Source organism: Falco rusticolus, chromosome 8 (assembly GCF_015220075.1).
Source record: "Falco rusticolus isolate bFalRus1 chromosome 8, bFalRus1.pri, whole genome shotgun sequence".
Lineage (NCBI taxonomy): Eukaryota > Metazoa > Chordata > Aves > Falconiformes > Falconidae > Falco > Falco rusticolus.
The window spans coordinates 42,607,966-42,633,549 of record NC_051194.1 but is presented as its reverse complement, the minus strand read 5'-3'; the positions used below and the strand labels follow the sequence as shown (position 1 = coordinate 42,633,549).

The following is a 25,584-nucleotide window of genomic DNA, read 5'->3' as shown; positions in this document are numbered from 1 at the left end:
GAAACAGATTTTTTAATTTGTTTTTATTTCAAGACAAACCATTTTCCTTTGGAGCTGGCCTCTTAGAGCTGTCTTGAAGGTATCAATTCTTAAAATATTTAGTTTCAAATTCATTTAGTGCTTATGACAATAGAGTATCGATTCTACAGACTGTATTAAAAAAAAAAAAGTCACATACAATACAATAACATCTTGCCTTTATCAAAGATAATGCTGTCTGTTCTAGTGAATAAAGCAGGAGATGTTTTCCACCGCATTCAGTGTGAGGAATCAACAATCCTGAAGTGTTTCTAGTTTTGTGTTGAGGAGTGAGACTCCAGACAATTATCCTTATTATCCCAAAAGCTGCACCTTGGACTAACCCTCCCTCTAGCTACAAGGACCAGAAATGACTCCTAGAATCCACTACTGCCATGTACGGCCAGAGGGATCAGTTGCAAGCAATGCAAGATGCTCTTTTTCTTTGGGTACAAATATGCTGCTTTTGCAAAGCTGCCAGCTCAGGAAACAAGATTCAGGCATAAGCACCTGTATTCAGATCCCCTGCCTGGTAACATACTGTGCACTGGAAGAATTGCTGAATTAAACAAAAATGATCTTTAATCATTACATACTGCATTTATATCTTTTATGTCTGATACCATATCGGCTGTATATATTTTGCACAGTTTTCACTAACAAGAGCAGACCCATCTCTTCTTAATGTCTCCAGACAGTTCAGTTAAAAAGAACAAGTGGAAAATATTCCCAATGCAAATACTTTGATCTGAAAACACAAAGGGCATCTTTCCTGTAGCCTTCAAGAATCTTTCTTAAGAGTCTTCCTCCTGAGTAAGCACATTAAAAATATAGCAAATGCAACAAAAAAGTAACAACTTCTGAGTAAGACAATATACCCACGAAACAATTACCAAATTAAAACAATACAATAGTTAGAAATACAATCAGCATGATCCTATTTTACTGTCTCACTAAATATACATATTCCAGTACAGCTGCAACAAATTCGTATTTTTGAAGCCCGCTAAATAAATTGCAACATGATGCTTTCCTCCCCTTTTCAACCATACGCACACAGCCATTTACACCTATACGGACATCTACACACATCCCAACTCCTGCAGGTCTCCCCGTGAGCATGCTCTTCCATTGCGGGCAAATGCACCTGGTGCATTCTGTCATGGGCGGTCTGTAGCAAACTGCTGCTGGAAGCTGCACTATTAGCAGTAGAAGGGTTAATTAGGAAAATGAAAGTGGTCCTGCAGCAGAATCCTGTTAGATTTTATTGTTAATTACAGAAGAAGAAAAAAAAAATAAAAGGCATAATCCTGTTTCAATACTGCAGGAAACAATTAAAAATTCATTACCAGTGAAGAATCTTGCACTTATGTGGGTTTGGAATGGCACCAAGGAAGACTGCAGCTAAAATTCCATCATGTCTTTTCCTTTTTCATTTTTTTCTTTCCTTTTTTTTTTTTTTTTTTAAGTCTCCTTCTACAGACCACACCTAACTTCCTGCTGAAGGATCCTGGTTATTGAAGTCAAATCTCGCATTTCCTGTGCGAGCCTACTAAGTGCTATAACTCTTATGGCCACTAGATGGTACTGATAGACATCCATAAACGGTTTTAGAAATGGTAAAGAATTTTTGCATACTCGAACACTTGCTTAAACTGAGACTCTGGGACTAAAATACACGGGTTTATATAACCAGCCAGGTCTCAGGATTCTCAAACATACTTGTGAATATATAGCAGCTACTGCTGATGAGACCATAGCTGTTAAACTGTGAAGGTGACACAGAAAGAAAGTGGGTGGGATAGCAAAGTAAGAGAAACAGAAAAATGGAGGTTGCACAGGCAGTGTACCATCAAAGCAGTTCCCGGGTCTGGATTATCAGCAGTCTGGAGTATTTTAAGATATAGCTTGTATGAGTTTTCTAAAGTAAACTCATACAATATATTTGATATGTATTCTTTCTAAATGTGGGAAAGCCAGAGAGGAAAGAATGGCAGCTCTGAATGTTCACTGCAGTGATGAATGCCTGTACAGAAATCACCCACGGTAGCAGGGAGCCAGACTGGATGATCAGGAGCACTGCACGCCCCTCCCATGTAACAAATCAGTAAGACAACACCTCTGGGCACCACATCACCTAAATGACATCCTACTTCTTTTCACTCTCTTGCTTTCTCTGTTTTTCTTATTCTTACTGATTTTCATCAGTGTTCGAGACCAGGGTGGATGGGACACTGAGCAGCCTGGTCTAGTGGAAGGTGTCCCTGCCCATGGCAGGTTGGTCCCTTCCAACGCGAACCATTCTATGATTCTATCATACCTTTTCTCTCACTGCACTAATAAAACTTTTTTAGCCTCTTTCTTTCCCCACCATCGATCTTCTGTCATTCCCTCCTTGTCTTATGCGTACCCAAATCTCTTTCAAACTTTTCAAGCAACACATTCCTGATTCAGACTTTCAAGCAATCATTTACTTCTGCCTCTCTGCCATCTCCTTTCCTTCAGCTGTGAAGTGGACTAAAGGAGCTGTGGAAAGTAAAAAAGAAAAAAAAGCAAGGGTCACTCTAAAGTGAGAAAGGTTGGAGAAGGAACAAATACAGTAGCTGAAGAAATGCCACTGTGCATTTGAAAAAAGGACAATGAAGAGAGGGACAAATACTGATAATTTGGTTCTTTGGTAATTGTAGTGAGAAAATGAACAGTCTGACTGGATCCAAACACTGTTTTTGAAATTTTCGGCAACTAAGAAGAAAATGTGTCAAATGAGAAATGTAATTTAATGACATCACAAATATTGATTTGGGTTTGGATCATTTAAACATTACACAATATTTTAAAATAATGTTAAAAGCCTTTTCTAAAAAGTCTTTTATTTGATAAGGTTTTCTAATTTCACAAATGACTCAATGAAATAAATAGAAATTGTGTAAACACTTCCATGTAACCAATATTTTTTTTGTTAAAAAGCTTTGGATGAAAACTTCTGGCTGGCTCTAATTGGGACTGTGGTTTACTTGGAGCTGCTCTGTAGTCTCACGTAAGAGGATTATGAGACAGCACAGATTCACAGTAGTAATGCAGCTTCTAACTACAAAAGTATTTTCATTATTTATATGTGTGGATATGTACATATGTGTGCATGCAGCTACTGATGAAAGTTGCAGTAAACCAAGTACCTGAGAAGCTGGGCTAATTCACAATATGGAAAAGGACCTTCGTTCTGCCATCAATGGTATATTAAGTGTCTGATTATTTGTTTCTTATTGTATGAGTCTGAAATTACCTGAGATCTCAATTTGATTTCCACCAGTGCTATATGCTATACAATCCACATGCATAGTATTAGGAAGGACAGTGAAAAGTAAAGACAAAAAGGAAATAGCTAGTGGGACATTGTATCCCATTGCTTAGATTCTTGTGTGTACAGTCTTACTAGGCTGTAAGGTGAAAAGAACAAGTATTGTAGAGAGACAGAACAGGTAGGAAATGCAATACGATCTTTGTAGTCTAAAAGAGAAATATATATACTTTTGAAGAGGAGACCACAGTACTACATCTAGAGAAGGTAGAAACAATCCTTAAAAATATATTGAAAAAATTAAATACTACATACTACAGTAAATGTAACAGATAAAATTAGTAGATATAGGAAGGGAAAATGATCAAATGAAATAGTAAATACCAATCAAAAACCAATCCAACATAACCTGCTTCAAAAAACATGGACAAAATTTACCTAAAATATAATAACTGAACAAGAATAATTCTGGTAATATGTAATTTCCAGCTGCTGTCTAGCTTCCTACCTACAGCCCTGGGTACATTTTATGAGTAGTTCTATCACCAATGCTATCCACCTTCCCACCTCTCTGGCACATCTGAAAGCTTGAAGTGGACTTTGACTTTTAATCATTTTGCAAAACAGTCATGGCCCATATAAAGGGCAGAGTTAAAGAAGTGTTCAGTGTCATATGTAAAGAAAATCTGCATGAGGGTGAATGATTTTTGACAGGACAGAGCTGAGAGAAACTTCTGAGTTTTTTCCTGGCAGTCTAGGAGCCCTTCATCTACAGACAATCTTGATTAATAAAATCAGAAAGCAAACAGATTACCAGATTCTCCTCAGAAATCTATAAAAATTAACTGTCTACGTTCAATGTTAAAGCAAAGCACTAAAATGTACAAGTGGCAACGTGCCATCATTCGGGGGTTTTGTAATCCTTTTACTCTCCAGCTGTGTGTTCCTATACTATGTTACAATTGTCCCTAAGTGCATGACTTTTCATTTATATAGTTCTGAATTTCATCTCATTCCAGTAACATCAGTCATCAAGCTCATCTTGTCCAATAGCTTGCTCATTGACAATGCTTCCCAACTTTGTGATAGCAGCAAATTACATTGGCATATTTCTACTTTCTGTGCTGAAACAATCAAATTTTAAATAAAATCTGTCCCAAAATTATAACAGTGACAAGCAACTTTGAGCAAAGTGTAGGTTACTGTGATACTTGCTGTAGTTTGCAAATAACGTTAATACCACTTTGAGAACTTTAATCTTAAAAACGCCAAAAAATCAGAAATTTATACTCTAAAATGAAGTAGTATTTTTTGCATTTAAAGAGAAAAAGGGGTAGAGGAGGGAAAATGGAGGTTTTTCTTCTTGTAAGTAATATACACTCAAACTTGTAAATTGTATACATTTAATCAAGTACACTGAATCTAAAGAAATTCCTGACACCTCTTCCCCCCCTGGTACTTAAAATACTTACTATACTACTAAAGTATTCATGATGATCTAGATGACTGAAAAACATGTTCGTTAGCTTTGCAGACTCCATGAAACTGAGAGAGCTACAGGTAAACTGGAGGATTAGAATTTGAAATGTTTTGACAAATAACAAAATGGTCTTGAAAAATGATGCAATTCAAGAGATACAAGTCCTACATTTTGTATTTAGGCAAGAATAAACAACTAAAAAATTAGCGGATGAGGAACAAAACCCCACCAATAGCTCTACAGGAGAAGATCTAGAGTACTTAACTGCATTACATACCAAGCATGAGTGAAAACTGTCAGTTTTGGAAAAAAAGTGCAAGTACTTAAATTTATAAACTTGTGAAATCATCTTCTACCCTTCTAGTTGGAGCAGTATGTCCAACTTGGGTACTGCATTTCAAAAAATATGGGGCCACCTGGAAAGAATTCAGACCACAGTATAAAAAACAAAACTTAAGAGAAAACATCCAAGGCATTGTGGAATTTGAGTTCTTTCTGTCTTTATTTTACATTGAAAAGTTTGATGGAGGAGACAATGACAGTCTTCATATGTCTAGAAAGCTCCTCCAAGGAAGAGGCATATAGGCAAACAGGTTGTGGGGTTAAACTGCAGCAAGAGGGACTTGCTAGGAAAGTGTTATTTTCACTTTTACCAGTGAAAATAGAGAATGAACAGAGCAGACAGACCGCAACCCTTCAAGGCCTTTAAGAAAGGCTAGGCCTTGTAAAAAGAAAGATCAGTGATGAGCGTGAGATTTGTAGCAAAACTGATCAGAATGAGAATCAAGAAACTTGTAACAGGCCCTTACTGTTTTAGGGTCTTAATGAGCATAGGTTTCTCATTGTTTTGTGCTGCTCCAGCTGTTAGTTTCTCCCTGGGCCTCAAGGGAGCAAAAGCTTATTGTTTATATACCAGAGCAGCAGAAAATAATGGGGTTTTGATTTCAGTCACTGTTGGCTGAGAAAATTCTTGAAGAATCAGTGGGGTGCAGGATACAAAAGAGTGACACCATATGCAGGAAAGTCCCAAGGACTTCTTTACAAAGAGACGAGGGCGCCTAAGGAAGCATTGGTGTGGAATAGGAGAGATCTTCCCCCAGTTTCTCTTTGCTCACCCCTGTCTCCTTCCAGCATTTTCATTTTCCCCTAATCCAACAAAAAGAAATAAAACCAATCACATTTAGAAAAGCTATTTCATAGTCCATTCTCTTACTTGCAACTAGCATCACTACTGTTCCTATACATGGGTAGAACAAGTGCTGGAAAAAACCCTGTTCTGTCTCAAAGGGCTATAGACCTTCTGGATATGTCAGCACCCCATGGCACTGCATGAAAGATTGTATATGATTGCCCTGTATGAAGGTGGAAGGTTTACAGCTGGTGTGGTACATCTGTTAAGGTTTATGGTCTTACTACTCCACTGCTGAAATTAGTGGACAGAAAATAAAAATCAGTTTTCCTGCAACTGAGGTTTGTGTGTTTCATGCTACACTGCATCGTGTCATCAGTAGTCAGAGCTCTGACAGAGGTCTCTTCATCCAGTACCTATGTGCTGAATTGTGAATTTGAACAGTGGGTGTTTCTATATAACAATTTTTTCCAAATGGCTTGGAAGAGTTATATAAAAATACAGCTTCCTACACATTGTCCAACATTTTAAATGAATGCATAACTAGCAAGTCACCTTTGAAAATACATTTTCTGAAAATCTTAAGCTGATACAAGGTGGTGCTGTCAGAAGGGACAGCCCCATTCTCCACCCATTCTTGTCCTGGTCATTTCCCACTGTGATGGCTTCGAGCACTTCTGCATCTCTGCATTTTAGCCGTATCAGCTTACTGGTCTGCCTGAAAACTACAAATAAGTGGCCAGATGTCAAACAGACCAAAGAGCTGATCCACCACACTACAGAAATTAAGAGGCTTAATACGTCCCCTCACTTTTAGAGTGCAAAGGACTAGCTACCTGCCTACAGTGTCTTCCAAATTTTAGTGCTTCTCCTAAGTGCAAAGCTCAATAGGGCTTAAAGAGCCAGAGTATGAACAAACAGACCTTCAGTGCCTGAATGCTGAAGCTGAACAGAGCTTTAACAACTGTACAGTCAACAAATATTAGCATGGATCCTGTACCTAGTGTAGAACCCAGTATAGGTAGAATAAAAAACCAAAAAGGTTTCTTAAAATGCCCAAACCCTAGCAAATCTAGGGATGAAACAGGGCTAGCATTCAGTAACAGCAGCCTCAGGACTGCTCTTCCAAGATCAGAAGGTGACCAGGATCACCCTCCACCTTTCAACATGGATATCAGGACAGCATTTTATGCAAAATATGTGGCAAGAGTCATCTAGCGTGAAAATAGGTATACAAAAACCTCTATTGGGAAAGTTTGGGGGTTCTTTCAGATCAGTTTTCTCACTCAGTCTAAAAGTTATTTCAGGGTACTGCCCATAGGGCTATGGCAAGAAGTGCTCCAAGGAAGTATGAAAAATACATTGCTAAAACTCGGTTGATTGTTATCTTTGCTTACTGTTAGCCAGTAATTGGCAATGACTTGCATTTGGTTATAGCTACATGCTCCATTTTCCTCTTTATCAGAAATGATCTCTGAACAATTGCTGATTTTCAATCAAATGTCAGTGAATGAACAAAAACGTTACTTGTTTTTTTTCAGGTAAGACGCCCTAAAGTACTTCTTTCTAGCATTAGACAATTTGGTATTTTTCACTTGTTGAAAATACCGTTCTCTTTCTGTGTACAGTAAAACAAGCATTCTGCCAGACTCAGGTGATAAGTTCCTCCAGTTCTCCAGGACTAGAGGAAAAAGAAAAGGGCAATTCACACCTGGGAAAGATTCAAAACAACAGTTCAAGTTTCCCCTTTACAAAAAGGGATACATACTGACTGTCTCCAAAGCAAACAGCAAAGTGGGAGACAAAGTAATGGGAGAAGAGCATTTGCCAAATCCCTAATGAGGCTGGTTAAGTGATTAAGGCCTTTCAGCCATCAGAGGTGGGCTTTTCATCAAATCAATCTTTGCCCTGATATCTGTTGTGAAGAATGAATCCCCACAAGTACATTCTTGTATAAGTAAGTGTCAAGCTAGAGATATATCCATTTTTAGTGTGTTTGTGTGGGGAGAGTGACTATACAATTCAAAGATGTAATGATAACAGAAGTGCCATATGTACGGGATGAGCTAGATATTTCCAGATGCCTGAATAGGAGAATGTGCTGATTACTTATGCTGTTAATAAAACATGCTGTGATTTCTTTCCCAAAAAACCAGAACCCTGAGTTTAACATTCCCAGTATGGGCATTATGTAAAGATGTTTAGAATAAAATCTCCATTAATCGTAACTACAGCATGGCTACAGAAAATTCAGTCATATATAATTTAGATCCTTTTGGATAAAGGATGCCAGGTTGATGGGAAATTTTAAAATGCCCCTAACAACTGCCTAGAAATTTTGGATGAACAACTTCAGTCGTGATTCTGAACCTACTGACAAGTGGTGTGGAAAATACATTTCCACTTTTATAGCCTCTTGCCATCTTCTGTTGCAAACACAACCTACAAACAAAACTGCTGTGGTGGTTATTGTTTACATGAGCCTAGGTCAGGCTGCCACAGAAAAGCCAGGCCCAGCACCCCTCAGGCGAGGGCGCAGGGGCCCAGCACCCCTCAGGCCAGGGCGCAGGGGCTGCAGCCAGCTTCCACTCCAATCCCAAAGGCTCCTCTGGCCTTGGCGGAGCCGGCGAGCGGCGCCACGGGCGCTGCGGCAGCCGCGGGGGAGGGCAGGGCCGGGCGCACGCCGCAGTGCCGAGCCGAGCCGAGCCGAGCCGCCTCCAGAGCCCGCCCCCGCCGCCGGGCGCCTCAGGTGCGGCAGCCGGGCCGCCGCCCGCGGCCTCCGCGGCTGCCGTTGCCACACGGGATTGCAACGAGCGCAGACGGGCAGCGCGGTGCCGCGAGGGAAAAGCCAGGCCGGGGAGGCGGGCGGGGAGCGGCCGGGCTGTGAGGGGACGCGGCTCTGCAATGGCGGCGGGGGCCGCCGGCACGGAGCGGCGCCGAGGGGAGCGGAGAGCGGTTGCGTAGCAACCGGCCCGGCGGCTGCGGCACCGGCACCCGCGCTGCGGCCTGGCAGACAGCGCAGCGCAGCGGCAGCGCCGCCCGCGGGCTGCGGGAGCTCCCCGCGAAAACCTGCTCCAGGCAGATGATTTTTTCCAGAAGGAAAGCGTCCCCAGCCTGCTTCAGCGGGGCCTAATCAAACGGGGGAGGCAGGAGGGGCGGAAAAGAGCGGGCATTTAGCGTAGCGTAGGTAGCGGCAGGGTTGCGGGGAGGCAGGCGCGGAGGGGGCCGCGCTCCGCGGTGGCTGCGCCTGCCGGGGGCGTCGGCCAGAAGGAGCCGAGGCCCTGGGCAGGGGCTGGAGCCCGGCGAGCGCTGTCCCCAGCCCGGTCCGGGCTGTCCCACCCAGGCGGGCAGGAACCGGGGAGCACGATCCCTCCGGTGAGGTGTGCTCACCGGCTGTGTTGGGTGCGGACAGTCAGCCATGCTGCTGCCGCCTGCCTGCGGGCGGCCAGTTCCCTTCTTCAAGTGGGGGCGGTTGTTGTTTTTCTGGGGTTTGTTTGGTTTTTTGACTACGAAATGGTGACTAAAACCATAGAAACAGACATGGGGAGCTGGATGCTGGGACGGTTTTTACATCATCTTCCCTTTTAAAAGATGTTGCCCTTATTTCAAGCTGTTGGTATGTTTAAAAAAAAAAAAATAACCTCCTCCACCACATGCTAAATAACCCTGACCTTAGGTTTGGTCTATAGAAAGCACATCAGGAGGTACGTATCTAATTTGTAACTCTGCAAAATAAAGAGAATCTGAATCTAAATGGGGTATTCTCTAAATAGTCCTGCAATTGCAAAGATAGTGCATTAGTAACAAAGACAACTGCCTCGTGAGGAACTTATTTCTAAAAGCAAAACACAATAGACACTAAAAGCGTGAGGACCATCCCACAGAGGGGAAACAAACATCTCCATGGATAACATATGAGAATTTTCCCCCTGGGAACTGCACTGCCGCTGACAGGCTCCCTGCAGCTGCACAGCACCAGCTGCCGAGGGGATCCTGCAGGAGTTAACGTAGCTTGAAAGAAGCATTAACTCCCTGGATATCCATCAGCTTCCAAGGGCAAGATGCCACAGACTGTATTTCCTCATCAGCACTACTCATGCCCCTACCTCCATGTCCTACTATATAACTGCACCTGGAAACATACCAAGGTCTCTGAAGCAGGCAGAAACAGAAAAAGGCATGACTGAAAAGCACAACTCCCTTTCCCACACCTGGTCTCCACCAGATTCCCTTTGCCACTAGAATGGAAGAACTGGCTTTGTTTCAGGGAAATGCCACTTCAAATAAGCCAGAAGCAAAGTCATTTCAGTGATACTGGAAATTAAGTCATAGATGAAGTCCCATATTTACTTCTAAATATTCTTTTAGTCTTACAGTGGTTTATGGGTTAGCAGTTGTTACTATATCCTTAGGGATAAAGTGCAGATGGGTCCAAGCTAGCTACTAGTTACAGGTTGTCTTGTTTCATAATAATTACAGATGGGGCTGATGGTACTGTTTGTTATTGAGATACTTGACCTGTCCCATTTTCCTTTCGTTTTATGCCGCCACCCCCACCCTTCCCTTGCTTACTTAAGCCAAACTTGAAGCACTGGGGCTAAAATTTCCTTTTTTGCCTCAGGCTGATTTTTGGATGGAAGCTGCAACTTAAATGATGCAACTATTTCTAAGAAAAAGCTACAGATATATATTTCTTTCTAAAATTTTATAGCTGACAATTTTCGAAGCATGAATATGAAGCCCTGCAGAACCTCTTGCATAACAGCGTTCTGCATTTTGGACTTTTCTGTTGGAGTGATATCTATAACATTTACTCAGAGTTGAAAGCTTTTGAAAAAGTAGTTTGCATATATTTGGAAGAACACCCCAGAGGTTTAAAGGTGTGAATTCCAGAGATAATGCCTTTTCTGTTGATGTTTGAGTGTCCAGCTGAGAGGATTTTCCTGCAGCTGAAGTCTTTGTGGACTGTGCTGACCTAAGAGTGGGAATGTTTTCCTCTTTCTGTTCTTAATGACCCTATACATTGGTTATTTGAAAATAATAATAATAATAATAATAAAACAAAACAAAACAAAAAAACCAAGAAACCAGAAGGAAATACAGAAAGAAGAAAGAATACAGAAAAAAAAATTAGGAAGAAACAGAGACATATCTGGGATTGAAGACTGGCAGGAGAAAAAACCTCCAGGGAAGTGATATGTGGAAGAACTGTCAGCCTGGATAAAGAGATTGTCTCAAAATTAGCTGTAGTAGTCCTGGAGGCTGGTTGGAGAGACGTGAAAAGCTCAAGGACTTGCAGATTATTATGACGAAGAAAATAATCTAGGTTGATCAGTTTGGCCTCACAGGAGACTAGACTGGGAAAAAGTGATGGAAAAGGGAAGAGGGGTAGGGAGGAGTCAGTATAAGGGGGCAAGCTGAGACAGGACAAAGCAAAAAAGCTTCGGCTCGATGGGCAAGAAAGGGAATAAAAAGCTGAAATAACTGGACTGCAATTAATTGGAGGGATGGACAATAAGATCTGAAACTGAGTTTATAGAGTACTATATGCATACTTCACAGACCCCTGAACCTGTCATCTTTAAACATAACTTCAGTAACTCCTGATTGTTCATATGGGTATCAGTATGATCTCCCTAAAATTGTGTACAGACACTCCAATAAGAAACACTTATTACTGCAGGAAGGAGGACTCAAATGACAGCATTTGCAAGAATGAAGATCTCACTTTCAGTCCATTTGTCAGTAGATACTATAATGCAACACTCACTGTCTTCTGTAGTACACAATATGAATGAGCTCTTAAAAGCAGTGAGATTTGTTTTGGAGACTTCCTTGATTCATTGGTGCTGCATGTGGATTGGGAGAAGTGACTAGTGGGAAGGAGAAAAAGGACAATAACTACGTGGGCAAAAAGTACTGTCCTTTGTGCAAGGTCTGTATGCTGTCCCAGAGAACTGGATGTCACCTCTACCTGTGTCATGAGTAGGATTCACCTTCCGTGGTGTCAGATGTCTGTATCTGTAGGCATGCACGTCTAAGCCAATCTGAACTCCTTTCATATCCACTGGAGGAAAATTAGTCCTTCGATAAGCAATTCTTCTGACCCATTTTAGATATCTACCTCGAGGAGGCAAGTTGTGCCCTAGAAGTGCCTGTTTCTCTCCACTGTATAGGGAGATGGGATGAATTCTACTCAGTATTCCAATATGATGGCAGGCAATTCACTCAAATCACTCTTTTCACAAATCATATGTTTGATTTCCAGAATGTAAAGACAGCTTTAGTTCAGTGTCCCATAACTGACTGCTTGAATCTGCCACTTAACACACTTTTAATGCAATTTTAAAAATGTGAAATATTTAGTGGAACCTTTTATTTCCGCCCTGCTTTATTAAATATCAGCCATTTATTTTTCAGCTATTAACATTATTCCCACTTCACATTTTGAGAAACAGAAGCACATGTGGTTTTGGAAACAGAATGACATGAAAATATATGTTGCATACTGATACACATTAACAGAGGCAGGGCGGGAACTGAATATTCCTGTTCTAGTACTTCGCATGTATGTTAATTACTGTAATTTTAATAGTTATGATTTATTGCAGCTCTACCAACTGTCCAAAACTTCACACTACAGGCATCTCTACAGATGAGTAAGTATATCTTTTAAATGAAGATGTCACCAGTGTGACAAGGTTGGATGTATATTCAAAATTTGGCAACCAAAAAGGAAAAATTAAACCAAACAGCATGAAATTAGATCCCATGATGAATAATATGGCTGGTGACTTGTGCAGAACAGCCAGGTGTTACACAGCATTTCCCAGCCTATCATGCAGGAACCATTAGAACACTTAAGAGCTACAGCTTCATCCCCCCTCCGCCTCCCATGCAAAGGAGGACGGCAAACATCACCACTACTCCCCGGTGACCTGACCAGCATGTTTGTTTCTCTGAGTAATGAAAAGCTTAGACAGATATACAACATTAGGAAGCAACAAACAACTCTCTATTAAATTTAGAAGATTTTTTTTATCTGAAAGGAAACAGAGTAGTTAATTGGCCCACAATTAAATAGAATTGCCATTAAAAAAAAAAAAAAAACAAACCCAAACCAACAAACAGCTTGCCAGGGCCGGTTTCTGCTTGCCTTTTATAGTGTCCTGATAACCTGTCAGATCAAGAAATAAATTAGGAATATTCTGAACACTATAACATCATATTTATGGATCAAGTTATCCTGAGGGACAAAGTGCATATGGCAGACATATGCAGTTAAGCAAGAACAGAAAGATAATATCACTATTCCATCAAGAAACTTGAAGGGCCTGAGGGAGCAACCCAGACTCATAAATACAGGACCAGAGAGATCACTATGAGTGTTTATTCTGACACTGCACAGTGTGGCTTATAACAGTCCCCTGATTTAACATGACCCTCAGCTGGAACACACCAAACTCATGTGAGTCTCTTACTGTGTCACCTGATGGCAAAGTATTATTCCAATAACATGGGTGCCTTATTTTATACTTAGACATCACTTTTCTGGGTAGTGAAGTCAAGAAAACTTCTGTGCCGCTTCTCCTTTTAAGTATAGGGATTTGTCAGAAATGGAAAGCTGAACAGTTACACCATATATTTACCCAAATCTAACTATCTCCTGATTTTTTTTCACAAGAGAGAAAAAACCTCATGAAACATATCTCAGAGAACCAACAGCAGTAAAATTCAATCACTCTCTTTAAAAAAGCAGATTCAGTTTCAAGGTAACTTGAAAAAAAAAAAAGGTGAGGCTTGTTCATTATAGTATCCTTTTATAACTATGGGGAAAGGAAGGATTGTTCAAGATAATCTACGGAAGTCTTGGCTAAAATACAACTGCAGCCCATGATAGCTGGGTGTTTTGGAACCAAGATTTGTTCAGTGGAGTTTGACAATTTACTCCAGTTTGGAATAATTTCCAACTGTAAATTTTCTTTGAGTATATTTCATTTGCATTTGTTGGTACATGTGAATAAAGCAAGGGAGCAGATGTTGAAAACCTCCTCAGGAGAGTTTATCCTTTCCCACTATGTTTGAGCCAGCAAAACAGGTTCTGATTAGAGGGAATACAAGAGCTCCCTAAAGAGTTCCTAGAAGCATTCCTGGCTCACAGCATCACCTGCCACCTGGAGCTGTACCACTGCAAAATTTTCCCACTGGAGCCATGCACACCACACTGCTCACCTTTGTACAGGAACACAGATACACGTTTCAATATTTGCTTTACAATGGATTCTGTTTTTTTCTCGTATGAAATAAATTTGTGTACACTCCTAAAATTTCACTTCCCCCGCCCCACAATAAATTGCTTTCCCCCATCAATCACTCTCTTTTAGATTCCCAGAGGATATTTCCTTTCCTTATCACAGTTTCAGAGCTGTTTGCCCATCTTCACAATATTTATACCAGCTCACTCGATTCCTGCATTGTATCCATCATCTCTCTCACTAAGGACAGATTATTTTGAGAACGTGTGAATCCTTAAATTAATTTGGAAGTGAGGTCAATACTGAGAAAAGCCATATAATCCCTTTCCTAGCAATGGAGAATGCTTCTGGGTTCCCAGCCTCTGCCACTCCATAGAGCAAGATATCAACATGAGTAATAGCACCCAAGTGTCCTATATAATATTAAAGGTCATCATCTTCATACTCTAAGGCTTACATTCAAATTTAATATTTGTTTTTTCTTGAAGGATACTGGTGGAGTAGAGTAACAAATTTCTCTCTGTGCAAAGACTAGCCTGCCTTCAGCTTGGCTTAGAGGGCCGAAGCTTTGCTTCAGATCAAAGATCATGTAATTCATAGCAACTACAGCTGGCAAAAGCACAAGTATATTTTTACAGTCACAAATGTTGCAAAATGCTTTAAATGTTAACTTTCACAGAAAATTTTGAAAAAAAATAATTTGAAACAATAACTCTCGAAAACATTTTGTTGTGTATGTTTAGTCAACAAAACTACAAAAGCAAACTGTCTGCAAGATGTAAAATGTTATTCTATTGAAAAGTGACTCTCAAATCTGCCCAGTAACACTTAGTGTATTGCTTCCTAACAAAATTGATTTCCTTAATAATGTTAAAGATTTGCATCTTACCATTGCTACTGATAGTAAAATTGGGCATTTTCTGTTGCGTCTATTAGTATTTTGCAGAAACCAAATAAAAATAAAACAGCTTATCCTGCATCTCAGCATTTTCAAAGCATATTCTCATTGCTTTGCTAGGAGAATTTTTCAGTAGTATTATTGCGGTACCTAGGAGGCTGTCTGCTGTCAGCAGTTTTGTGTTACTTCCCATTCTACAAAATGGAAACCTGCCCCTGCACTGCAAAATGTAACCTGTGTGAATACATTTGCTATCAGTTTGTTTGCACAGCCATCACTGAAAGCTCAGCCTGGATACAATCATGCAGTGTTTGCCCCATGTCTGCTTTCAGGTTAATGCATCTACAGAAGGAATATTTTTTCATTCTGACTGGTTTCGGTAGTTATCTTTTAGTTTCCATGGTTTTATTATTGACTATCAGTAAAGAGAAAGCATATGAAGCTCACACACTCTACAAATATACCTGTTATCCTCTTGTGATATGACCTTGTGTGCCACAGTCCCAGTTAGAACAACCTCGCCAGACTTCCAGTGTGGAAAACTGATCTCACAAAGCTTGCCTTGTGGCCCAAAAGGTAGGATTTTCCACTGGTTTGCATCTGGTACAAGTATTTACTAATAAACAAAATACAATGAGTATACTTAGAGATAGGCTGTCAAATTTCAAATTCCCTGGGCAGAGTTCTTGTTTCATAATAGTTGTGGTTGTATAGAAATTTGCCATACACTCCCCTATAAGCACATCGTTTGTTTAGATGCTCAGGTGCTACTTCAACCTTCTTTTTGTTGGCATCTATTTATGGAACTCATTTTTAAACAGCAAATTCAGACCAATGTCTAGGGCAAGGACACTTGTTTCTGACCTTGCTCTGTCTGTATGAAGTTTATGATGCATTAAACTGGCCACTATTCTTCTTGAGATCAGACTATCAAATTTTTTCTGCATGGATGTGACTCCATTTTGTATACATATGTGGAATCTGGCTCCTAGTATATCTCTGATCCTACCGAGAAAAATGCAGGAGTCTAGAAGATGGTGTATTGCTTTTGAGAACTTGAGTCAGACTCCTAATTTCAGTGTGAGTCATTTACATTTATCATCAAACAAAACTGCATTAGGGTCAAAGTCTGCTCAGGATTTTGCAGTTACTCTGAGGAAGGTGAGATGTGGTGAGGATGGCATAGAAAGAAGTAGTGTCTAACTAACCCCCATTCAAACAGGAACACTGTTTCTGCCCCACTCAAAGCCTGCTGGTAATAATGTCAGAAGAATGACAGCAGCAGATGTGGAAATATTGTAGCTTTAATTCAGTTAGCTCAGTACCAATGACCAGAAAGCTATGGAGTGATAGGCTAGCAGGCCAAATGAGTAGCCAAAATAATCAGGTGGGTTGGTACAGTTTCATAAAGCACATACACTGCATTTGAAAACATAGTACTAAGCTGAGAGCTGGCTAAACCTACTGCAGTTGTACTTTTTACTGCAGGGTTGAATTGTACCCAATATTTTTGGCTAAAGTGAGTCCTTTGACATCCTCTAAACATACTCAAAAGCTGTACGTTACGACTCCATTTAAGCCCAGACAAGCAGCACCATATGGCATAGAAATCAGGCATCTCCTCTTATGTGACAAGTCCACATTAGACCACGAGAAGACCTCTTACTGTATGTTCAAAACCTGGACATCCATCGTCTTAAAACACAGTCTGCTAACGTTACATGTTATGAGCTTTTCTGAGTATACACTGCATAGAGTAATCATTATGTTCTTTAACACGAGCCTCTTTCTTGATGGTGGAAGTCAGCATTTTTGCTGCATAATGGGAAGTAGCTGTGGGGATGTCCAGAAAGAGGAGTGAGAACTGGCTAGTGCTAGCAGTTCAAGAGCTCACCTGGCCAAAATCAGATTCTGCCCACATTCAATGGAATCTGAGCTAAGAATCAAGAAGCAACTGCAATTGCAATTACACAAAACCCAAGAAAACTTCATATAGAAACAATCACCGAACTTCATGCAGAAAGACCTAAAAAATTTATTACTGATTTTTTAATATTTTTTGATCTTTTTTTCTATATAGTATGAACAGAGCTGACAAAATTTTGTTTGCTTAATAATTTCCATCATGAGAATCTCTTCCTAATGCTTTCAGCTTTGCCAGACATTAATTGTTGGGACTGAATTTCTTTGTGCTGTTGGTCTCATCCTGATTTCTTTCTTTAATGGCACTATAAATGGTGAGATACTTCTTTCAATGAAGTTACAAAGAAAAGCTTAACTTGACAATGTGGATCCATGTGTCCTCATGATACTTAATTCTTTCAGCTTGAATGCTTATAACAACAAAAACTTCACCACTTAATAGAAAAAAATACATTTGTAGTCTGCTTATTAGGAAAAGTTTGAAAGTATTATTTTACTAATCTACAAGTTTAAAAACCAAAAGGCAAGAACAATGAATCTATGTTATTAGGTTTTTTAATAGGAAGATTAAAAACCATTTTTGTAATTATTTAATGAGTATGTTGGTAATACTGCAGCGCTAAAATATATTTCCTGCCATATTTTTAGAACTTTTGCTACAATCTCTTTACTCTGAATTTTGTCAAGCAGGCTGCTCAAGCAATATAAGAGTCTGTATTTTGTTGTTCCTGTTTAAATTTCTTGAAATTTGGCCACTCAGCATCTCTCTAAAATAATTGCTAAATGCGCTCAGAAAAAGCTTCTTAGCAGCTTGCAATAAATACTTACAGAGCTGCCACATGTTGACTGTGTTTCTGCCTAGCATTAGCAATTCAGTGCAATTGATAGCAATAGCTGCTGAGGCATCAAATGCTGAAACCAGGAGCAGAAGCAAAGCCCTTCTGCTGGTCCCAAACCAGCTGGAGGCAGGAAGAGGAAGCAGCCTAACAGGAGGTAAGGTAGGAAAAAGGTAGGGTAGGAAAAAAGAACAATAGTAGGTTCAGAAGCAGAAATAAGAGAGGTAATGTTGTGAGCTTGGAAACAACAGGAATTTGAACTGAATAACTTGAACGTAGTTATTCAATGCTTCTTAAAATTGTCCTCTTTCAGTATTTTGGTCCCAAACCCTCTTTACTGCATGTCTTCCCTAATATGCAGTGATTACAGAATTATTATTTTCCTCCTTAGCTATTTTTTATGATTCTAAGCCTTATGGTATTTAGTGGTTCACACCACCATTTGCCTCCCCACATTAATGTCTCTTTGAAATCAAGTACATTATTTGAAGAAGAACAGGAGATTCAGTCCACCATTGGCATAAGTGTCTTTTAACCCAGCACTTCTGAGACTCGTAGGTGTCAGCGAAAGGAGAAGGAGGCATAAGAAATGGATTATTTCGAGTGGCTTCAGGAAGCCTCTAGAAAGGAGGCCTTCACAATCCCCGATGCCTGCTCAGCAAGCGAGGGCAAAGAGAGAGGAATGGGGGGGCTTTGATGCATGAGAGGTTGCTCCCACCCTGGGGGAGTACAGGACCAGGGTCTGCTGCTGCAAAGGATCCACACTGTCCTCTGGAGAAGCTGTGCATGGCCTTAAAACAATGGAAGCCACACAGTAAAAAGCTTGTTCATGATTTTCAGGCTCCAGCGGAGAGCTGTATGCATAAGAAGGGGTTGCAGTTGCATTTGGAGCCTAGTACGATTCAAGCAAATAGGCTATATTAGATTTCAGTGTCCTTTCTGTCCCCTCTGCAGGAGAGTTTAGGGGCTACTCAGGGGTAGAGCAGGGCTGCAGGTCATGACCCAACACATCAAGGTCCGTGATGAAGAAACTGAGCAAGCAGCGCTGACAGCGTAACTGCTGCTGGCCTCTTGCTCTGGCTGCAGAGTGGGTCTGCTGGTCCCTGCTGCAGGATCTGATGTTTATAGGTATAGAAAGTACACTTCAATTAGAGTAGTTCAGATGAACAATACTAACAAGAGGGCTTAAATATCTCCTAAAATTAAGTTTCACAAAAGGCCCTCCCAGGGCCGGCTTTCTTTTGGGGACAACTTTCACTTGAAGTCCTCCAGAAACATCCGACTTCATTGCTGCTGAAGGGTAACTGGATCATGCTTTGAGGCAATATCACTATTTATGTGTTCATATTTCCCCAAGACTAATGTTCACAAGTAACATACTCAAAATCTGTAAGAATTCAGCTTCAATATTTTCCTTTAAGGCTTGCAGAAGCCAAGTGGATTTTCTTTTTATTTTTTAAATGTGAAAGTAAATCTATAACTCATCTTAAAGCTATAGTTTGTTTACCCTACTAACTGCATTTTATGAACACTGCAAAATTTCTGTGATTAAAAAAAATTATTCTCTCCCTGAACATTGGTGTAGTCTAAAAATCAAGAGAACAGAGCCAGGTACTTATCTACTTGCCTAATACTAATAACGTGAGTCATCCTATTGACATGCCTTTTTGTTGTTGAATTGGGGCCTATAGACATAAGAGAACGTCATTTATTTAATGCTTTTGTCACTGGAGGAAATTGCAGAGCATTTGGATGCGATTATTAGTCTTTTCTCCAGATCTATTCAAGAATGGATGATCCTTTACCATCTAGTCAAGATATCTTCAGACATTACAATGGCTGAGCCGTACCCATATATACATATTGTAAACATTGGTCAGAAAAATCCAAATGAGCATAGGTGGCAAGAATGCTGTGAACCTTCTTAACATTTCACATGTATCTAGGGAATCATCTAAAGCCAAGGCAGCATCTAGCATTCAAATCCCAACAGGCAATTTTCTGTTGCTTCACTAATCACCACTAAAAAAAAAAGTTTACCTTTTCACAGGTAAGATTAAGTGCTTTCCTACTTACCACTTTATAATAGAAAGCAAAATGCATTTAAACTAATCACATATTCTTTTTTCTCACATACTGACTACAGAGCCCTTTCTCTGGTTTATGACTGTGTAAATCATTGCATTTCTACATTATTTTTCCCTGACTAAATAAATTATTGCTGTAAAAGAAAAAAACTGGAGGTTTGAAAGAAGAGTCAGGGGGTACTGCATGAGCTTCCCACCTCCTGAGTCATTCTGCTGTCTCTCCCAGTATGTATCATCTAAAAAGATAATGAAAGGAATATTTTTTTCCTTTCTCATGCAATATGGAATTAAGTTTTTACAATAAAAAAATCATTCTTATATCTATAAAATGATTTACAAAACACATGTGTTGCATATGACATTTGCAGCAGTGCAAAACCATGTTTAGTCACAGAGAAGTCCTCCATTCTGTCTTCCATCAGGGAGAGGCTGTTTTGGGAGATGAGGGAGGGGAAAATCCTGTAAATCTCCTATACCTCACAGAAACAAAATGATGAATTTAGGAAGTAAAGAAAGCCTCTGACTGAATATGGTATAAAGAAGCAACAGCACATTTCTGCATTAAAACTGGGTAATCCCAGAGATCTAATTGTATGCTTTAAATTACAGTCCAATTTGTATTCTGGATACAGCACCAATATAGCCTCCAGCAGAAAAAGAGAACACTTGTGGATGACCACCTCAAAACAACAGCAATAAATTACCACTATTAGGATGAAAAATACAAACTCAATTGTAATTATAAACACACAATCTTAAAAATACATAGGACCAGAGAACTCCCAAGAGCAACAACATTTTTTATTATTGTGCTAAGACCTAATTAAATACTATGAAAAATCCATGCAGTGGCAAAGATGGCTATTACTGCCTCTCCTCTTGTTCTATTAATATTAATTGAAAGCTAGGTGTGGCACCACAGGAGAGGAATCTTGGTACAAAATAACTGGAATCTATTGACTAAGCATTTTAATTAAATATTGTATTGTCTTACCTGATCAAAAGAGAATTAAAAATCATGGTATAAGAAATATCCATACACTTGTAGATGATGAGGCTCCTTCTACTGCAGGTTCAGGTTTCTGGGAAAAGAAGCTTGTAACTCTTAATTTCACTGAAATGAAAAAGGGAAGAAGTAAAGAAAGAACCTCCCCATCAAAGCAACAAAGGAATCTCTGCAGTATTCTGTAGTCACTTCGCCTGCTTCCTGTTCTAGAGATTCACTCTTTGAATCCCAGCATCGATCAGAAAATTGGTTGTGGGGAATAAAAGAGGAAGGGGAGGGAAGGGCTGAGGGGGAGGCAGGCGGCGGCACGCTGCGTGCGAGCGCCACCTGCCGGCGCGGACGGGAGCTCGGCCGGGTTCTTGCGCCGTCAAAACTGTATTTCAGTTTTATAGTCGTATATTAGCCCTTGATTATACAGCTTTTAAATGAAGTAAGTAGGTTAGGACTAACGAATGCTTATATATTCTTAAAAATTGGTTTGAGATTTAAACTGCAAAACTTTTTTTTGAAATAACGAAGTAGGTATTTGGATACATCTGTACACAAATAATTGCAGAAAACTAAAGGTTCTGCCAGATGTCTTTGTTTCACTATGTACTAATGCCATTATGTTTAAAAATAAAGAAGTAATTCTTTATTCAGAAACACCACTACAAGTGGTTGAGAATAAGAGCACCTACTTTTTTTCTGTTTGATTATTGATTCTGCAAAATATAAATTACATTTATATCTTTATAAAAAGCCAGAGGGAAAAAAACCCGTAAGATGAAAGGAATGGATGCTTGGATTTAGCAAGGGCTATTACATTGTTGCTCAATAAAAATTTCTTTGTGGTGATCTGTTTTGCTTATTTTCATCCCAGGCTGTCCTGAATTTTATAGCATCCTGAAATGGCTCTTTCATACTCTGGAAGCTATTAGTTGCAAAAGACTAATATACAAGTTGTCTGCCTCACCTCAGTTGTCTCTAGCCATGATCCACCTGACAGCAGTTTTGGATTTACTGTTACTAAAGCATGCCTTATACTGGAGAGCTATATAGCTGAGTGTATCTACTTTTCTCTCTCTATTTCCTTAAAAGCTTTCTATCTCTTAAACCTGCTTTGTCACGTCAAACAGCTAGCACACACCTGCATGCAGGGCTGGCTCAACAATTCTCAGCTCTGGAGGAAAATTTCATTGCACCAAAACATGGGGATTGGGAGAGGAAAAAGTGCAAGAGTTAACTAGGAATGCATCTAGATGAAACACATGGATTTTTTTAATTGGGATCCACGATCTAACTCATCAAAATGATCACTAATGTCAAGACAGGGAAGTTGCTGGGGAGACTCCCTTTCAGTAGCATCTCATATTTGTATCAGCTTAAACCATTCTTCATGGTTATCACAAATCCATGGAGTGACACTTCTTCAGGAAAAAGATCAATTTGTATGCTTGTCCAATCCCTACAATGGGATCTTAGACCATGAAAGAACTCCAAAGTCCTAAAATAGTTCAAGTAATGATAATAGGTCAAAATACCTCATGTGTGAGCATAGGCTGAGTATTTTAGAAATCCTATTGTCACAAAAAAATACGCTCTCATTTGACCTTGTTTTAAGGAAATTTTCCCCTATCCCCTATAATACTAATTTATATTAAAAGTAATAGTTATACCTCGAAAAAGGATTTCACTGAAAAATACAGACGATTTTTACTCACCCCTATAGCAGCGCCTGAACGGCGGGGGTGGTGGGGGTGGGGGTGGGAGGGGGGTGGGGTCGGGCGCTGTCCGCGGTGCTGAAGCGCACTCTGCCATCCCCGGGACCTGGCACTCGAAATGCCCGGAGTCTAAAGGTCTAAAGGTCATGTGACTTTAAATGCTTGTGAATATACTTTGGCAACTTTGTATAAACATGGAAATGTACCATGAAAGGATTTAGGCCTACTATAAACCTATATTGGTGAAGGTGATATTCTAAAGCTTACTTTAATGAAGTCACCCCTTGAATGTACTTTTCACAAAACAGTTATTTCATTGGCATATGTAACATTAAAACTTCGAATATTAATTTAAACTACTTCACAAACCAAACAAAAATTTCTATGCCATCTAAAAAACCCAAAGATCATTTGAATTAATAATATCTGCAATATTAAAAGTGAGATAAAAGTATTATAAGAGATTTTGAGGCTGTATGAAACTGTATTACTTATAATAATACTAATATATAATACTTAGCTGTAGAGCAGCCATTCAGTTAAAGGAGTACTGGGAAGAAATATGCATTTCAGCTCCATTATAAACACTGTTTTCTCTCTCCCAAACTCAAAGAAACTGTTATTCTTTTTTATATTCTGTAATCTTAATCCTTCTACAGCCTATCACTCTTTCAATTTTTTAATCTGTAGGTATATGACAATGACATCTTAATAGTAAAGCTCATTGGCAAAGATACATTTGCTTTTCTGTATCTCTGTGAAGAGTACAATGAAAATGAAATATGATTATATCTCATATATACCACAATAAAATGCCACAATAAGTGAAAGACAATAAAAATTTAACTGCTGAAATTCACAGGAATTTTCTAAGTTTACATTTTCCTATAAAGACTGCATTTGTCAGTGGCACAAACTTGCCCAGTTACAAGTACATGAGAAAATAGGTTTTTCTGTGAAAAATTCAGAACACTGTAAGAATCAACAAAACTCAGTGAATCTCTCAGAGGTGGCTCTGCATCTACTAAAGCTCTCCAATAACACCTACAAACATCGTTTATTTATGGGTTAAGTAATCATTGTAATAGTAATTGTATAGGCATAAAAATAGCCCTTGAATAAATCTCATTTTCTGATTTTCTGATTTTTTTATTTAAATATCTTAAAAACTAGGATAGCTAGAGGAGTCTTTTGCTTATTCAACCAGGCTGATAGAGCTCCTTTCTACCAGAAATTTCTCTTTTCCTCTCAGAGCATGGCTAACAGTCATCTGTATAAAAAATAACCATTCTATTAAATCATGCAAAAACATTTACCCGGAAGAGATGGAGCAAAAGGTCAACCTTCAGTTTCCACAGTGCATGGGATGTTAAGCCTAAGGAGTAATGCCAATAGCTATTCTGGCCAACAGACACTTATCTACGCTTGTCTTTTACATGCCTCAAAGAAATAGCTGTTTCACATATTTAGAACCCTTACTTTTCCTTGTCTTTTTATCCATAAATCTCTCAACTTTTAAACTCTAGACCTGAATCTGTAAATTGCTAAGGCAAAAGACAGGTCTGCAGAGTGAGCAGGTTCATGGTTCCTTGAAGTGTCATATTATTAAAAGACATAAATGAATCTCAATCAAAACTTATCAGTCTTTGTTTAGTTCTCATGAAATCAGAAAGCCTATCATTCTTGCCTTTAACGTCTGAGAGTCAACTTGGCAAATTACTCATTGAAGTGAAACTGAACTTTAAGATGATTCTAAATATGAAGCATATTTTTTGACCTGTTCCAGAGTTACTTTAACAGAAATTACCCTGGTGACTACTAAAAATTGGCAATCTTTTAATTTTATTACATTTCTTTCATATCTGACGTCTTTGCATCTGAGGTGTATTACTGCAGGCTGCCAGTTTTTTATGTCTGCCTAAAAGGAAAGATAGATTTGGAATTTAAAAGATTTCTGAACATTTTTCTACGTGATGAAAACTATTTGGCAATCTTGATAATTACTTTTGAAAAATAGAATATGTTAAATCACATTCATGTTTTCAAATTGTAAAGCCAGTCATTTCTTGGCTGCCTAGGGCTAATACTGAAGTCACTTTTAATGGCCAATGGTGAAGACAGATTTGAAAAGGAATGTGTACAACAGTTTTTGAAAGTACATATCACTTCCATTTGCTCTTTGAGACATTAGTATGCCCATAGTCAGAACCATTAAGGCATTCACTTGTGCTAACTTCATGATTCAATGCACCAAAGAGTTTACATGTTCTGTATCTTTATCATTCATGGCTGAAAGTAGATGAAAGTAGAGTTATTTTCCTTTAAAATACTACAGTCAACTGTTTGAAATTTTGTATCATTTCTCTCAGCATAGTATATTTTCATGGTTTAATTATAATGGTACTATTTTTAGTGTGGATAACTGCTAGGCTTACTGTGAGATGCAGAGAAACCGTCTAATGCAAAATCAGCTTGGCAAGTGTATGTTATTAAACAGAGCAATTCTTCTAGACATTCCAGCTTTTAAAGACTGGCAAATAAATAAATCATAACTTGAGGTTTGCTTAACAAAACCTCCCCTCTCTCCAAGTGATGATTACCTTTCATCTGACCAATTAAACCACATGACTCAGTAGCAATAAATGGAATGAAAACATATGAATGCAATCTTTCTGTTTATAGGTGTCCTGGGAGAACATTATTACATTTTGTTACTAGCTCTGAGAGCACTACTGCACTTGTTGCAGAGGTATCATTTAATTCATTTGTCCATCTCTTAAAATCTGTCTATCTGAAATTGTATTTGTTCACTCTGAAATTGCTTGCTTGCATTTCATCTTTGTTTATTGGTCTTGTCATACATATATAGTAGATTCTTTTGAACATGCTCTGTGTCCTGTGAAAAAATATATATATAGTGCCTAAAACAGCAACTTCCTAGGCCTGTCTGG

General features: G+C 39.2%; 1 protein-coding gene across 1 annotated transcript in view; it reads right to left on the bottom strand.

Annotated features, from left to right (window-relative positions):
* LOC119152713 (sodium channel protein type 2 subunit alpha-like) overlaps positions 1-21,172 on the bottom strand; it is an 80,890-nt gene extending 59,718 nt beyond the window's left edge. Inside the window, exon 1 of the mRNA XM_037398339.1 lies at positions 20,919-21,172. The gene's annotated coding sequence lies outside the window, so the exon portion shown is untranslated. The remainder of the gene's footprint in view (positions 1-20,918) is intronic.
* Between the last annotated feature and the right edge of the window lie 4,412 nt (positions 21,173-25,584).